This window comes from Papaver somniferum, chromosome 8 (assembly GCF_003573695.1).
Source record: "Papaver somniferum cultivar HN1 chromosome 8, ASM357369v1, whole genome shotgun sequence".
Lineage (NCBI taxonomy): Eukaryota > Viridiplantae > Streptophyta > Magnoliopsida > Ranunculales > Papaveraceae > Papaver > Papaver somniferum.
The window spans coordinates 57,790,661-57,806,891 of record NC_039365.1 but is presented as its reverse complement, the minus strand read 5'-3'; positions in this window follow the sequence as shown (position 1 = coordinate 57,806,891).

Genomic DNA, 16,231 nt, shown 5'->3' with positions numbered 1-16,231 from the left:
TCTTCTGGCCCTTGGTAGGCATTATGGGTCCAACAAGCACGTAGGTAACCACCCCTTGCTAGGAATTTCAAGCAATGCAAGCATGGATCCCTCAAAATGTAATATATATATTCTCCAAAGACACACATGTTAATTCTTCTGTATAAAATTTCATTTTTAGCAAAGAACATAACAATATCGACACAATTTGAGATTTTATGCGAAACCAAAGTGACTTTTCTCTTTACCACATGTATCTGTTTTTGTGACAATTAATTTGCTGAAAGACATAATGCGGTTGAGCTGAAGGCGGAAGGGGTCTGCTGTTTTTGCTGCTCTGGATGGCGAGATCCTGGTCCCATATCTTCCAATGTATATACCATTTGGAAAGGTTACTTATCATCCTTGCTCCTTGAGTTTCTCTCATTCTCGGTTAATTTGTACATTATGACACCACACTGGTCACTCAATATGCATTTGAAACTTTACGGGAAGGGATATATGTACCAGATTACATTAGAATCCCAAAAAATGTGCAATTCCATTTTTTTTACATGTACATATAGAACAGTTAAAATATAATGCCAGCATGACTCCATTCTTTGAAGCGTGTATGATATGTCATTCTCTTACATTGGAGTTGTTTGGTAATGCAGGGAGGGACAGGTAAAAGCCAAAGTTCAGTCCGCCTTCGACGTTATCATAATGCATTGAGGAACCTTCAGATGGCACCAGGCGTTTAACATAAAGAAACTGATGCCTCCTAGCTTCAAAGTTGTGTTTTCCTTTCATGAATGTCGCATTTAATTGTCTTATGTTGTGTTTTTTTTTTCTGTGATCCAATCACTGTTGTCCTTTTAGCGTGAGTATCCTTTATCATCAGCAGTAAACGCCACTATAGTAATCACATTATGCTGACTAATTACTTATAATCACCGGAAATATGGATATGACCACACTGTAGAGGATAGTGGTGGAACTCTGCATCTTTCCGTAAATTGTATTGGTTTCAAGTAGGAAAAGAAAATAATTTGGATAAGCAGACATATTGCTTTTAGTTATGATTAATCATTAATAGAAATGTTCTACTTCACTTGAGAGGTATCTTTATTTCCAGAAAGATTTATACAGTGATGGGATGTGGACTCTACGATGGTTTGAAGTATTATGTTACCAAAATGGTTTTTTTAAAGGATAGTGCAGCAACTTTTACCAAAGAACAAATGACCTCACATTTTCTTTGACAGTAAATGACCTTACATTTCACATCACCCTGAAGAAATACACGACATGCACTGACTGAATTGTATCTATGTTGGTGACATGTTGATCCTCATTATCATCACTATGCCTCTGATATTATGGAGACCCCTACAAATAAACAAGACTAACTTATCACTTAGATTGTTGATCAATATACTTTTAATAATTTAATTTCCAATGTATAAAAAAGAATACAATTTCTAGGAAAGATTTTTGGACAACCAGATATCGATTCGTTTTCTCTATAGTACTGCACATAATTGGGATGCGCTCTACTTAGAACGTGTTAATGGTGGAATCACAAGGGACGTAACCAAGGAAGCACATTGTGCATCAAACTGATGCAGAGTAGATAAAAAACAAATATAAAGGTGTCCAACTTCAAATCCCGGGCCGTTACGGCACGGGTCATATACTAGTCATTATTGATGGAAGATAGGTTAAAATCTTTTGTTTACAAGGATTATGTCTATTGAATGTCGTTATGTGAATAGTGATGGAAAATAGAATGAATCCTTGTGTATTCTGCAATATCGATCTTCCCTGATCCATATTTTTTGTATATACTGTGTTGTTCCGTAAGGTGTCTTATGTAGAGCACTATCAACTGAGTTGATTATTTTCATACGAATAGCTTAGTTGCTGCTCCATGAGGTACTTTATGTCGAGCATGACCAATTAAATTGATTACTTTTTATGGTAATTTGGTTGCGTATTCCGATTAGATTAATTATGGGTTCTCTTGTGATTAATCTGAGCATTATTGAGTCTCCATAAGTTCACTTATGTTGAGTATTTCCGATTAAACTAATCAAATGTTCTTTTTTGGTTAATTTAATTGAGTATTTTTGGATTCAAATTCATACTCGTATGTGATTTTTATTTCCAAAGAAATCCTTCTTTTATTTCGAAATTAAGGTCGCTCTTGTTGTTCTTTCGGGAATGACATTTAATGGGGGAGAGTTCTTAATTGAACTTGTGCTTAATTGCCAAATCTTTGTGGGGAGTGCGGCTGTGCAATATTATAGGGGTTATCTTGTATCTTTAAACTCCTTGAAGAATGCATTTAGCTTAGGCTTTATGATTGCATCTAAACAAGATGATATATGCTTTTTTTTTGGTCATGAAATATCTCTTTTGGAAATTTCATTAGGATCCCGTTTTCGTACCTTTGCCAATTTTATTGACAAAAAGGGGGAGAATTAATATGTAGTTCACACTACAAATACATATGGTTTTCGGATCATTATGTAAGGAGGAGTGGTTTCTATGTGAGATGGAGTATTGACTAAGGGGGAGTGATACATATCACCATAGTATTGTTGTCAAAGTTGTGATACAATTGAACTTTGATGTTGTGTAATGATACTGCGACATTGTATAACAATGATCGAGAATTATGTTTTGTCATTGTTATAGATACGGAGTTTCAACAACGATGATGTTGAACTTACAACCTTTGGATTCATTGGAGTACTTGGAAGTGACGAAGATTTCGAGTAATGTTGAAGATTAGACATGTGGAATAGGAGCTACATAAGTTTCTTTATCTTTTTTGTATTCCATATGTATTGATAGTTTTGTCACTAAAATTGACAAAGGGGGAGATTGGTATAGCATTGCTCGGTCGAACTCGCATGCGTTGCAATCTCAAGCATGTTTGTCAATGTTAGTGATCAAAACAGTAAGTCTTGATTTCTAGTCTACTATAGCTAAGTCCCGGGCTAGGATAGAAAGTGTAGTTGATCTCAAGAACTCCATAGCGGATCATCATACAAGACGAAGAACTACTCAAGGAACTGGTGGAACTTCATCGACAAAAAGGTATGTGGAGACTTGATCTTATCTATCACTCAAAAGTCTATCTACTTTATCTCCTATCTTGAGACAAAAGTTTTTTTGCTATATAGACTTTGATTATACACACTTGTTATTTCGAGCCGAGTTTATCTCGCCTATCTATTTCTCGAAATATGTGTTGGTAAGCTTTCGCTTTGGCCAAGTTCATCTTTACCTAGTGACAAAAGTCATGTTATGTTTCAATCACTTTGAAAAATTGCTTTGACGAAAAATGGTTTGTGAATAACAACTATATAACGTCCTCTAAGAATGTTTCAATGATTGAAATGAGAGTTTAGATTATATAACCAATGATGGATATAAGCATTGTTGTGGAAACACATATATGTATAAGTCCTTATTCCTTGAACCGAAGTTTGCGAACTTTGTTGATCAAGAGAACCGAAACAAGAGCCGTGAACTAAGTCCGCGAACTGGCGTAAGTTCTCGACCCGAGAAAATCTGTTGGAGTTTGAGAACTCCTTCCGCGAACTTGTGTTAGGTTATATCTAAAGACGATTGTTTGTGAACTCATGTTTATATAAACTAAGGAATGCTAATTGCAAACCGTGTCTATAAAGTTTATGAACCGATTCGAGTGAATCAAATCGTTTTTGCTTCAATTGTGTCTTGTGTAGTTACATAAGATTTCCTTGCAATTGAACAACTCTCTAACTAGTTCATTTGAGTCACTTGAACTTGTTATGGTGAAGAAGAATATGGTTGATATGAAAGTGCTCATATGGATAACCATTTGGTTAACTATTGTTGAACCAAAAAATGTACATGTTTGGGTACGGTTACACAAACCTAGAAACGTGCATTTCATTTGTGTATAACAATCTAGGTTTTCGATCTAACGGTTGAAAGATATTAGCTTGAATCTAATCAGGTTTTCATCTAACGTTGAATATTGAATGCTTTGTTACCAAGCTAACATTGATTACAAACCCTGATTTTAAAGACTATATAAGGGAGAACTCTAGCAACTGGGAAACCTAATCCCCACACCTTACGTGTGATACTAGTTGTGTAAGCTAGAGTCGATTCTCCTTTAACCTTTGGTTTCTTCTTCTAAAAACCAGGTTAACGACTTAAGGACTTCATTGGGATTGTGAATCCAGGCCAATACTACTTTATCGTAGTTGTATGATCTGATCTTTCTATTTCTATCGTACGAGTACAATCGCAAAGATTATCTTGAGATTGATATCTCCGATAGGCAAGATATAAAAGTAGCCACAAACATCTTTGTCTCATCATTTGTGATTCCACAATATCTTCTTTCTTCGTGTCGATTAAGATTATTGTGAGGTGATTGATAATACTAGGCTGTTCTTCGGGAATATAAGTCCGGGTTATCAATTGGTTCCTGTTCACCTTGATTTATCAAAAGACGGAACAAAACTTGTAGGTTTATCTGTAGGAGACAGATTTATCTATTTTGTAGACTTGTTTGTATGATACAGATTTGTCTATTCAAGTCTTCGACTTTGGGTCGTAGCAACTCTTAGTTGTGGGTGAGATTAGCTAAGGGAATCAAGTGCGTAGTATCCTGCTGGAATCAAAGACGTAAGGAGCGCAACTGTACCTTGGATCAGTGTGGGATTGATTGGGGTTCAACTACAGTCCAGACCGAAGTTAGTTTGTAGTAGTGTCTGTAGCGGCTTAATACAGTGTGTGTTCAATCTGGACTAGGTCCCGGGGTTTTTCTACATTTGCGGTTTCCTCGTTAACAAAATTATGGTGTCTGTGTTATTTCTATTTCTGCATTATATTGTTTATCTTTATAATTGAAATATCACAGGTTGTGCATTAGAATCAATCAATTGGAAATCCGACCTTTGGCTGTTGATTGAAATTGATTGATACTTGAACATTGGTCTTTGGTACCGTTCAAGTTATCTCTCTAGTATTTGATAAAGACTCGCATATTTCCATTTGCTTGAGTATAGATCAAATCGAGAGATTGAGACATTAACTCTTTGATATACTTTTATCTAGATTGATTCTGACTGTCTAGTTGATTCTCTAGAAAGTATATTGGAGTTTCTCCATACATATTGCTAAGAAAAATATTGGGTGTGGTTGTTGTACCCCCGCTTTTTCAATTGGTATAAGAGCAGGCAAACACGTTTATAGACCTTACAAGTCTGTGTTTATTGCAATCTGAGTCTGAGGACAGAATCTCTGACATACACGCATACCAAGATGTATTTTAGAGATTTTAACTATGCCAAATTTCTTGGGAATACCTCAAAGGATTACTCCTTATTGACATCTCTCTCTCCCGAGGTAAGAAGGTTGTCCCCTGTGTTGACATCTCTCTCTCCGATGAGACATTGAGCATTATGACAAAAGCTGAAATGGAGCTCACCAGAATTTCAAAAAATTCTACTCAGATTATTGATTTCTAGGTTCATGATCAGCTTATTGATGAATTTGAAAAGTCTCTTGATTGTGAGCATGAACTCTATAACATCATTGAGTCCTTCTATAAGAATATTGAAAAACTTCTCCAAGAAACTACTCTACAGCGTGAAAAGATTAGTGTTCTTGAGGATATTGTTAAGGAAGACTCAATTAGAGAAAAACGTTTGATCGAGACGCATTCATCAGATCTTAACAGACTTCGTGTCGAGAAAGAGAAACTAAGCGCATTTCTTATTCTAGCTCAGGAACAACGCAGATCCTTGGAAAAGGAAAAATATGTCTTATGGAGAAACTCTTCTGTACAAACTAATTCTCATGAGTTACAGTACATGAAGAAATGTTCTCCAGAAGAAGATTGTGTCAAGAAAAGTTTACATAACTTACAATATTCTCATATGGATATGAAGTTAAAAAGGGTGCCAATTATTGCTTCTCCTCCACGAACCTGTACATTCTGTGGAAAAAGGAATCACTGTGCTATCCATTGTTTTTCCAGGAGGAAACAAATTTATAAACTTCATAATTTGCTTCTTTCCATTGTCAACGGAATAAATAGTCGGTCGACTACTGCACTGAATCACATGACCACAGAAAACCAGAAACCTTATAAAAATGATCTCCTCTATAGAAGTTATCACAGGGCTCAAATGCATTCTAGTGATATAAATTCTTGTGTTGTTGATAAAAGCATTCCCTGTGTTTATAAGACTGTTTCTGGTAAATCTAAGTCTAGAAAATGGATCCCTCTCTATCCTGATCCTCTTGAACCAGTTGCAAGAGGTCCTAGATTTAGTCCTCAGAGAAAGCCTTCTGACGGTTATGCTGAACAAGCTGTGTTTTACCCTTCTAGGAGGAAATTCAATCAAAGAAAGGCGATAAACACAAAAATCAAGCTGTCAGATGATATGCAAAACTCCGTTCTCAATGATCATGGTGGGATTATTTCTCACTCTACCACCTGATTCCAGGTTTTCTTTTCCTTGTTCCTAACTTGAGAGGTGCAAGTACAATAATTGAGAATTACTCAAGTATGTTGTATATTTTATGTTTAAGTTTTTTCGTTTTTGTGTGCTGACGGTCCATAAACATTCGCGTCCTCCACTTATGAGTTCATAGGGTTTCCAAAAACAATAGTTTCCTTCTCCTGTTTACATACACATATATATTACTTTATATTATTTTTTTCCATCCCTAACAAAAAATTATACGGAGAACTCTGCAAAATCTCAAGAGATTGTGCATCTTGAGATGGAGGAAGACGCTCAAGGATGTGAGTCAATTCAAGAGCTGGTTCTAAAGAAGATGCTTGAAAGAAAGGATCACAACTCCTGGATTGAATATTCTGTCAAGGATTTAATTCATTTTCAGAACGATTCAAAGGTCGAGTTTGCAAATATTCAACTGCAAATAAACCAACTCCTAGATGGTCAGGCCAAAATCCTTGCTAATCAGAATATCCTGATACGGAATCAAAAGAATCTCATCATGGAATGCGTCAAGGCTAGACAGCTTGCTCGGGTTGTTGATCTTAAAGTTGGTGTTCTAACTCACGAACATGGTGTATCCACGGTCAAGAGAGTAAAGGAAATCGATGACACCTTCTTTGATGGATTCATTGAAAGGTATGAAGTTCTCAATGAACTTTGATTTTATTAGTTTGCCTAGTAAATCTTCTTTTTGTGTTTTATTTAGAAGAATAACTAGAGTTTGGAATAGCCATTATTGTGATTACACGTAGCTATGTCCAACATTTTCATCTTCATGTTTTTAGGTTTATTTGTTTAAATTCTAAAACTGTTAAAGATGATTTTTGCAGTATTAATATTTATGGTTTTATATATTGCAATTTTTTTATGGTATATGTGTGTTTGTATCCGTGAACTATGATTGTCCCATATCTTGTCAAAAGTAAAGTCTTTCATAAGTCGATATGCATGTATTGATAAAAGAATGTATAGACTTTTGACAAATACAAATGTTAAGCCTATTATGTCATTATTGATGGAAGATAGGTTAAAATCTTTTGTTTACAAGGATTATGCTATTGAATGTAGTTATGTGAATAGTGATGGAAAATAGAATGAATCCTTGTGTATTCCGCAGTATTGATCTTCCCTGATCCATATTTTTTGTATATACTGTGTTGTTCCGTAGGTGTCTTATGTAGAGCACTATCAACTGAGTTGATTATTTTCATACGAATATCTTAGTTGCTGCTCCGTGAGGTACTTTATGTCGAGCATGACCAATTAAATTGATTACTTTTTGTGGTAATTTGGTTGCGTATTCCGATTAGATTAATTATGGGTTCTCTTGTGATTAATCTTATTGAGCATTTTTGAGTCTCCATAAGTTCACTTATGTTGAGTATTTCCGGTTAAATTAATCAAAGGTTCTTTTTTGGTTAATTTAATTGAGTATTTTTGGATTCAAATTCATACTCGTATGTGATTTTTATTTCCAAAGAAATCCTTCTTTTATTTCGAAATTAAGGTCGCTCTTGTTTTTCTTTCGGGAATGACATTTAATGGGGGAGAATTCTTAATTGAACTTGTGCTTAATTTCCAAATATTTGTGGGGAGTGCGGCTATGCAATATTATAGGGGTTATCTTGTATCTTTAAACTCCTTGAAGAATGCATTTAGCTTAGGCTTTATGATTGCATCTAAACAAGATGATATATGCTTTTTTTTGGTCATGAAATATCTCTTTTGGAAATTTCATTAGGATCCCTTTTTCGTACATTTGCCAATTTTATTGACAAAAAGGGGGAGAATTAATATGTAGTTCACACCACAAATACATATAGTTTTCGGATCATTATGTAAGGGGGAGTGGTTTCCATGAGAGATGGAGTATTGACTAAGGGGGAGTGATACATATCACCATAGTATTGTTGTCAAAGTTGTGATACAATTGAACTTTGATGTTGTGTAATGATACTGCGACATTGTATACCAATGATCGAGAATTATGTTTTCTCATTGTTATAGATACGGAGTTTCAACAACGATGATGTTGAACTTACAACCTTTGGATTCATTGGAGTACTTGGAAGTGACGAAGATTTCGAGTAATGTTGAAGATTAGACATGTGGAATAGGAGCTACATAAGTTTCTTTATCTTTTTTGTATTCCATATGTATTGATAGTTTTGTCACTAAAATTGACAAAGGGGGAGATTGGTATAGCATTGCTCGGTCGAACTCGCATGCGTTGCAATCTCAAGCATGTTTGTCAATGTTAGTGATCAAAACAGTAAGTCTTGATTTCTAGTCTACTATAGCTAAGTCCCGGGCTAGGATAGAAAGTGTAGTTGATCTCAAGAACTCCATAGCGGATCATCATACAAGACGAAGAACTACTCAAGGAACTGGTGGAACTTCATCGACAAAAAGGTATGTGGAGACTTGATCTTATCTATCACTCAAAAGTCTATCTACTTTATCTCCTATCTTGAGACAAAAGTTTTTTTGCTATATAGACTTTGATTATACACATTTGCTATTTCGAGCCGAGTTTATCTCGCCTATATATTTCTCGAAATATGTGTTGGTAAGCTTTCGCTTTGTCCAAGTTCATATTTACCTAGTGATGAAAGACATGTTATGTTTCAATCACTTTGAAAATTGCTTTGACGAAAAATGGTTTGTAAATAACAACTATATAACGTCCTCTAAGAATGTTTCAATGATTGAAATGAGAGTTTAGATTATATAACTAATGATGGATATAAGCATTGTTGTGGAAATACATATATGTATAAGTCCTTATTCCTTGAACCGAAGTTTGCGAACTTTGTTGATCAAGAGAACCGAAACAAGAGCCGTGAACTAAGTCCGCGAACTGGCGGAAGTTCTCGACCCGAGAAAATCTGTTGGAGTTTGAGAACTCCTTCCGCGAACTTGTGTTAGGTTATATCTAAAGACGATTGTTTGTGAACTCATGTTTATATAAACTAAGGAATGCTAATTGCAAACCGTGTCTATAAAGTTCATGAACCGATTCGAGTGAAACAAATCGTTTTTGCTTCAATTGTGTCTTGTGTAGTTACATAAAATTTCCTTGCAATTGAACAACTCTCTAACTAGTTCATTTGAGTCACTTGAACTAGTTATGGTGAAGAAGAACATGGTTGATATGAAAGTGCTCATATGGATAACCATTTGGTTAACTATTGTTGAACCAAAAAATGTACATCTTTGGGTACGGTTACACAAACCTAGAAACATGCATTTCATTTGTGTGTAACAAGCTAGGTTTTCAATCTAATGGTTGAAAGATATTAGCTTGAATCTAATCAGGTTTTCATCTAACGGTGAATATTGAATGCTTTGTTACCAAGCTAACATTGATTGCAAACCCTGATTTGAAAGACTATATAAGGGAGTACTCTAGCAACTGGGAAACCTAATCCCCACACCTTACCTGTGATACTAGTTGTGTAAGCTAGAGTCGATTATCCTTTAACGTTTGGTTTCTTCTTCTAAAAACCAGGTTAACAACTTAAAGACTTCATTGGGATTGTGAAGCCAGGACGATACTAATTTCTCGTAGTTGTATGATCTGATCTTGCTATTTCAATCGTACGAGTACAATCGCAAAGATTGGCTTGAGATTGATATCTCCTATAGGCAAGATATAAAAGTAGTCACAAAAATCTCCGTCTCATCGTTTGTGATTCCACAATATCTTCTTTCGCCGCGTCGATTAAGATTATGTTGAGGTGATTGATAATACTAGGCTGTTCTTCGGGAATATAAGTCCGGGTTATCAATTGGTTCATGTTCACCTTGATTTATCAAAAGACAGAACAAAATTTGTAGGTTTATCCGTGAGAGACAAATTTATCTATTTTGTAGACTTGTTTGTGTGATACAGATTTGTCTATTCAAGTCTTCGACTTTGAGTCGTAGCAACTCTTAGTTGTGGGTGAGATCAGCTAAGGGAATCAAGTGAGTAGTATCCTGCTGGGATCAGAGACGTAAGGAGCGCAACTGTAACTTGGATCAGTGTGAGATTGATTGGGGTTCAACTACAGTCCAGACCGAAGTTAGTTTGTAGTAGGCTAGTGTCTGTAGCGGCTTAATACATTGTGTGTTCAATCTGGACTAGGTCCCAGGATTTTTCTGCATTTGCGGTTTCCTCGTTAACAAAATTCTAGTGTCTGTGTTATTTCTATTTCCGCATTATATTGCTTATCTTTATAATTGAAATATCACAGGTTGTGCGTTAGAATCAATCAATTGGAAATCCGACCTTTGGTTGTTGATTGATACTTGAACATTGGTCTTTGGTACAAGTTTTTCTCTAGTATTTGATAAAGACTCGCAGATTTCCATTTGCTTGAGTATTGTTCAAATCGAGAGATTAAGATATTAACTCTTTGATATACTTTTATCTAGATTGATTCTGACTGTCTAGTTGATTCTCTAGAAAGTATATTGGATTTTGTCCATACATATTGCTAAGCGAAATATTGGGTGTGGTTGTTGTACCCCCGCTTTTTCATGTATGATAATTTTCTAGTTCACACTAATAACGTGTTCAATTGGTTATGTGGGTTTGTTATTCTTTATTATTGGTTCATATATGTGTGTTTATTAATTCTTTGGATTTTTCTTACCTTCCAATTGCCTACTGATAGTCTTAGCTTAATTTCATCAATCAGTAGTTCTATTTGTATTGGTAGTTAGTTCATCTTTCTCTGTTTATTCATAGTGTGGTATCGGTAGTTGTGCCCCAATAGGTTTACATTATTGCCACCTATTAGCAGTGCTAGTCTCATTGTTTATTCTCTGATCATCATGAGAATCTTGTCGTGGAATTTTCAGGGCTTCGGAAACCCTACAACTAGAACTGCTCTAGGTAATCTTATTAAGAGTCAGAATCCTGATGTGATATTTTTATGCGAAACCAAAAATGACTTCACTAAAATGACCCAATATATGAGAAGATTCATCTATCCTAATAATTGGATATTCCCCTCCGCTGGTCTCTCAAGTGGCATAGCTTTAATGTGGAAGAGTAGTTTTGAGTTAAAAACTGTGCAGAATACTGATAAGATGATAAATACAATCATTTCTTATGACCCCATCAAGCCTGAATTCCTTGTAACATTTCTCTATGGTTTTGTATACCATGATGAGAAGTTACAACAATGTAATTATATTAGTGAGATTGGTGAACGTGCTAATCTCCCATGGGTTCTCATCGGCGACCTTAATATAACTATGTTTTCCCATGAGAGGACTACATCCACCAGCCCCACAACTGAAGAATTCCCTATAATCCAACAAATAATTTATAGATCCGATTTATCTTATAGGTTTTGTGGGATCTCAATTTATTTGGTCAAATCGACAATCTGGCAATGCCAATATTAGAGCCAGATTGGACAGGGCCTTGGTAAATGGCTTGTGGCTAAGTCATTATGTGAACTCTAAAGTTTTCCACATTGACTCTATAGGCTCAGACCATTTTCCAATTATCTTGGTGATAAATACTAATACTCACCAAGGTAAAAGTCCCTACAGATATTACAAGTGTTGGTTTAGCGATTCTTCCTCGCATTATGTGATTAAGAACATTTTTTCTATATCAGTCAGAGGGTCTCATGCTTATCAGTTTGTTAATAAACTTATAAATGTTAAGCATGATTTGAAAAAGTGGACTATTTCCCATTTTGGTAATATTGATCATAAAGTGAGAACTCTTGGATCTCAACTGAAGCTCTGAATAGTCAGACTAATATTATCCAAAACCTTGACGCTATTAAACAAGTTGAGTTATAGTTAGAGTATTGGGAAAAAATCCAAGAGGACTTTTATGCCCAAAAGTCTAGAGTTGAGTATATTAAGGGTCATGATCGAAATACGAACTTCTAACACGCTTATGTGAATAGGAGAAGGCATTTCAATCATATTAGTGCCCTCAAATTGAACAATGGCCAATGGTCTAAGGATAGGGATCAACTTGAAGATCTATTGGTTTCCCATTTCAGTTCAATTAGTACCACTTCAAAACCTTTTCAAAATAGAGAATTTTTAAATTGCATAAAACCTTGTATATCTAATGAGGACAATGAAAAGTTAATGAGTCCCATTACTTTACAAGAGGTCAGAGATGCAACAAAGCAAATGGCTTCATGGTCTGCCCCGGGTCCTGATGGTTTCCCACCAGGATTCTACAAACAGAACATGGAGCTAATTGAGAATGATGTCTTTCAAACTATTCAAAGTTTCTTTCATTCTAAACACCTGCTCAAAGAAATGAACCATACATTTTTATCTGTGATACATAAAGTCCACAACCCTGTCAATCCTGCTGAATTTAGACCAATCTCTTTATGCAACACTAGTTATAAAATCATCTCTAAGATAATTGTTAATAAAATGAAACCACTGCTACGAAAAATTATATCACTTTTTCAATCTGCTTATATTCCCAATAGGAATATTCAGAATAATGTGATCATTGTCCATGAGCTAGTTTATTCTATGAACAGGAAAAAGAAAAAAGACAAATGTGGTATTATGGGTCTAAAACTTGATATGTCCAAGGCTTTCAATAGAGTTGAGTGATATTTTTTGATTAATGTTCTCAAAAGTTTTGGTTTTTCTGCTTATGCATTAGCACCACTCCTTGTCCAGCTTATAAACCTAGCAGAGGTCTTCGACAAGGTGACCTATTATCTCCATACTTGTTTATTTTATGTATGGAATATTTCTCTAGATACTTGATGCATGCCGAAAGTTGTAATCTTATTCACGGATTTAAAGTCCACAAAGAGGCGCCTAGTATATACCATCTCCTCTTTGCTGACGATTGTCTCTTATTCACGAAAGCCACCCATGATGAGGCTAGTAACTTAATGTCTCTCGTTAAGGATTTTACTCTTATGTCCGACCAAGTGATAAATTTTCAAAAATATGGATGCTTCTTTAGTAAGAATGTTCATCCAGACCATTATATCTCCCTCATTAGATCACTTAATGTTAAAAAAGTTGATCTTAATGACAAACACTTAGGCATTCCTATATTCATGAAAAAATCCATGAGTGAGTCTTTCTCCTATCTTGCTGATCATTTTGATAAAAGGGTGCCAAGTGGAAGGCAAAACATTTAACCCAATCTGGAAGGTCTGTTTTGGTTAATAATGTTTTGCATTCCTCTCCCATTTACCATATGAACTCTTTCCTAATACCAGATAATATTATCCATAAAATGGAACAATCCCAAAGGGATTTCTGGTGGGGGAAAAAATTCTAGTGGGGTTCTTATCCTAAAATATGGGACAGAGTTTGCACTCATAAAATGATAAGGGGATTAGGTTTCAAGAATCTTAAGTTTACCAATGAAGCTTTACTTGCTAAAACTGCGTGGATGCTTATTCATTCTGCTGATGAGATTTGATTTAAAATTTTAAAATGCAAATATTTCAGAAATTGTCATCCCTTGCATCATCATGGAATTGAGGACTCTTCATGGGTATGGAAGAGTATTAGCCATGGTCTTAACATTGTTAGGAAACATTCTATTTGGGATGTCAGAAATGGAGTTAATATTCATGCTTTTCATTCTTAATCCTAATATGTATGTGAATGACTTTATAGATGTAGATTCCAGAACTTGGAATCCTGACCTAGTGCAAACATACTTCACACAAGACAATAGCCAAAAGATAATGAATATTAGGATTCCCATGATAGGTAATGATAGGTTGATTTGGCCATTTACGAAAAATAGAAACTTTTCTATTAAGTCTGCTTATAAGCTTCTGTCTGGTGCCTACCTTCTGCTAGTACTAATCATCAGGTTAATCCCATCTATGAGAGTCTCTTGAAGGCTGCTCTTTTCCCTAAAATCCAATTTTCTTGTGGAAATGTATTGAAGGCATTCTGCCAACTAAGTCTAGATTGGCGGCTTTCAAACCTAATCAGGATATTATTTGCAGCATGTGTGATTCTAATTCTCCTGAAACTACTGAACATTTGTTGCTTCACTGTATGTTTGCTAAAGCTATTTGGACTTCAATGCATTTTGGTAACTCTGTTCTTCAAGATGTTGCTTCTAATATGAATATTTATGACTGGATTAACAAATATCTCTCTTCCAACAATGACATTTGTTGTTCAGTTTTAACTACTGCTTGGTGTTTGTGGAGGGATAGATGTTTTCATATTTTTCAACAAAAGCCTATTAATGCATTGGGTACATCGAGACTTTCTGTTAGACTTATTAGTGATGCTAATGACTATTTAGTCTCTAATCAGAATAACAGTCAAATTGCAGTTACTTTTGAGCAAGCTCTTCCTTCCAATGAAGAACTACCACAAGATTGTTATATTATTTATTGTGATGCATCTTTTGACAAGAATATTAACAACTCTGGTGTTAGTACTGTAATATACAATGTATCAGGTGAATGCAAAGGGTGCAGGACAGTCGCAGGTCATGCCATGAATCCAGAAGAAGCGGAATGCATAGCTTTGCTCGAAGCAGCGAAGTGGGCAAAAGCAATAAATCTAAGTAAAGTATGTCTTAGAAGTGATTCCAATAATGTTATTTCCTTTCTTAATACACCAGATTAGCTGGTTCAATCATTCTATTTTAGAGGATTGTCTTTTATCTCTTTAAGGATTTTAATTATCTTAAAGCTGAGTATGTTAGTAGGGACTTTAACGGCTGGGCTGACAAAGCAGCCAGATATTGTAAAATATTTAATGTCTTGGGAGAATGGTTAGACAATGGTGCTCCATTCGGCCTAAATCTCATGTAATTTTTCTGCTTTATCAATGAAATTTCTCATTTCCTAGTAAAAAAAAAAAGACTTGAAAAACTATGGGCTGCAATATGATTATGCATTATAGGATAGTGTATACCAGAACTCTACTTGCATATAAGCTTAAAAATAAATAAATGAATAAAGATGGCGGTGGTCCGCCGCCTAACACAAACTTGAGAATATAGCCCTATCCAAGAGAAATTCTTGAGTCCGTCACTTGTCTAATCGGTTCGTTTATTCATGAAGTTTACGTGTTGACATATGTCAACAGTTTATAACATTTCACCACCCCGAGAAAGCAACAAATAAAAGCGCAATATACCGTTTTAATTCCACATAATTCTATAGTTCAGTTATCAAGTAGTAACCCAAAAGAAAATTATACAAGAGAAGAAGATGAGCATTAAAGATCATATATGGATTCTTAATTTGGTGAACCTACAATAAATCTAAATTCACACTGAAACTCAATCCATTCATTGAGCGCTGATATTATTACTATTATCAAAGTCGGGTCGCAGATGGACAACATAATAATATGATCCCTCGTGGATGCTTCACATTTGTTAATGCTAGCATACCAAAATTAACCGAGAGTGAGAAGTAATCTTTTTATCCAATCATCCAAATCTGCATCCGCCATAAAACATATATAAGTGGTTAAGGATGAAAATAACTCATAGCTCAAAAGTCTCCATTTCTTTAGATTATTAAAATGTAAATGCATAAGCTTACAGAAATTCATATCAGTGCTAAAAATAATAAGGGGAAAAGAACTGAAAACTGATAGGTAATAGTAGGGGGTATCGTTGTTGTTTGAAGGATTCAGGTACAAATTGCGTAAGAAACCATACTCTTTAGAAACATTATCATCGGTAACACTGCTGACCCCACTATTCAGAACTGCAGCGCTGGGAATGTTATCAGTAA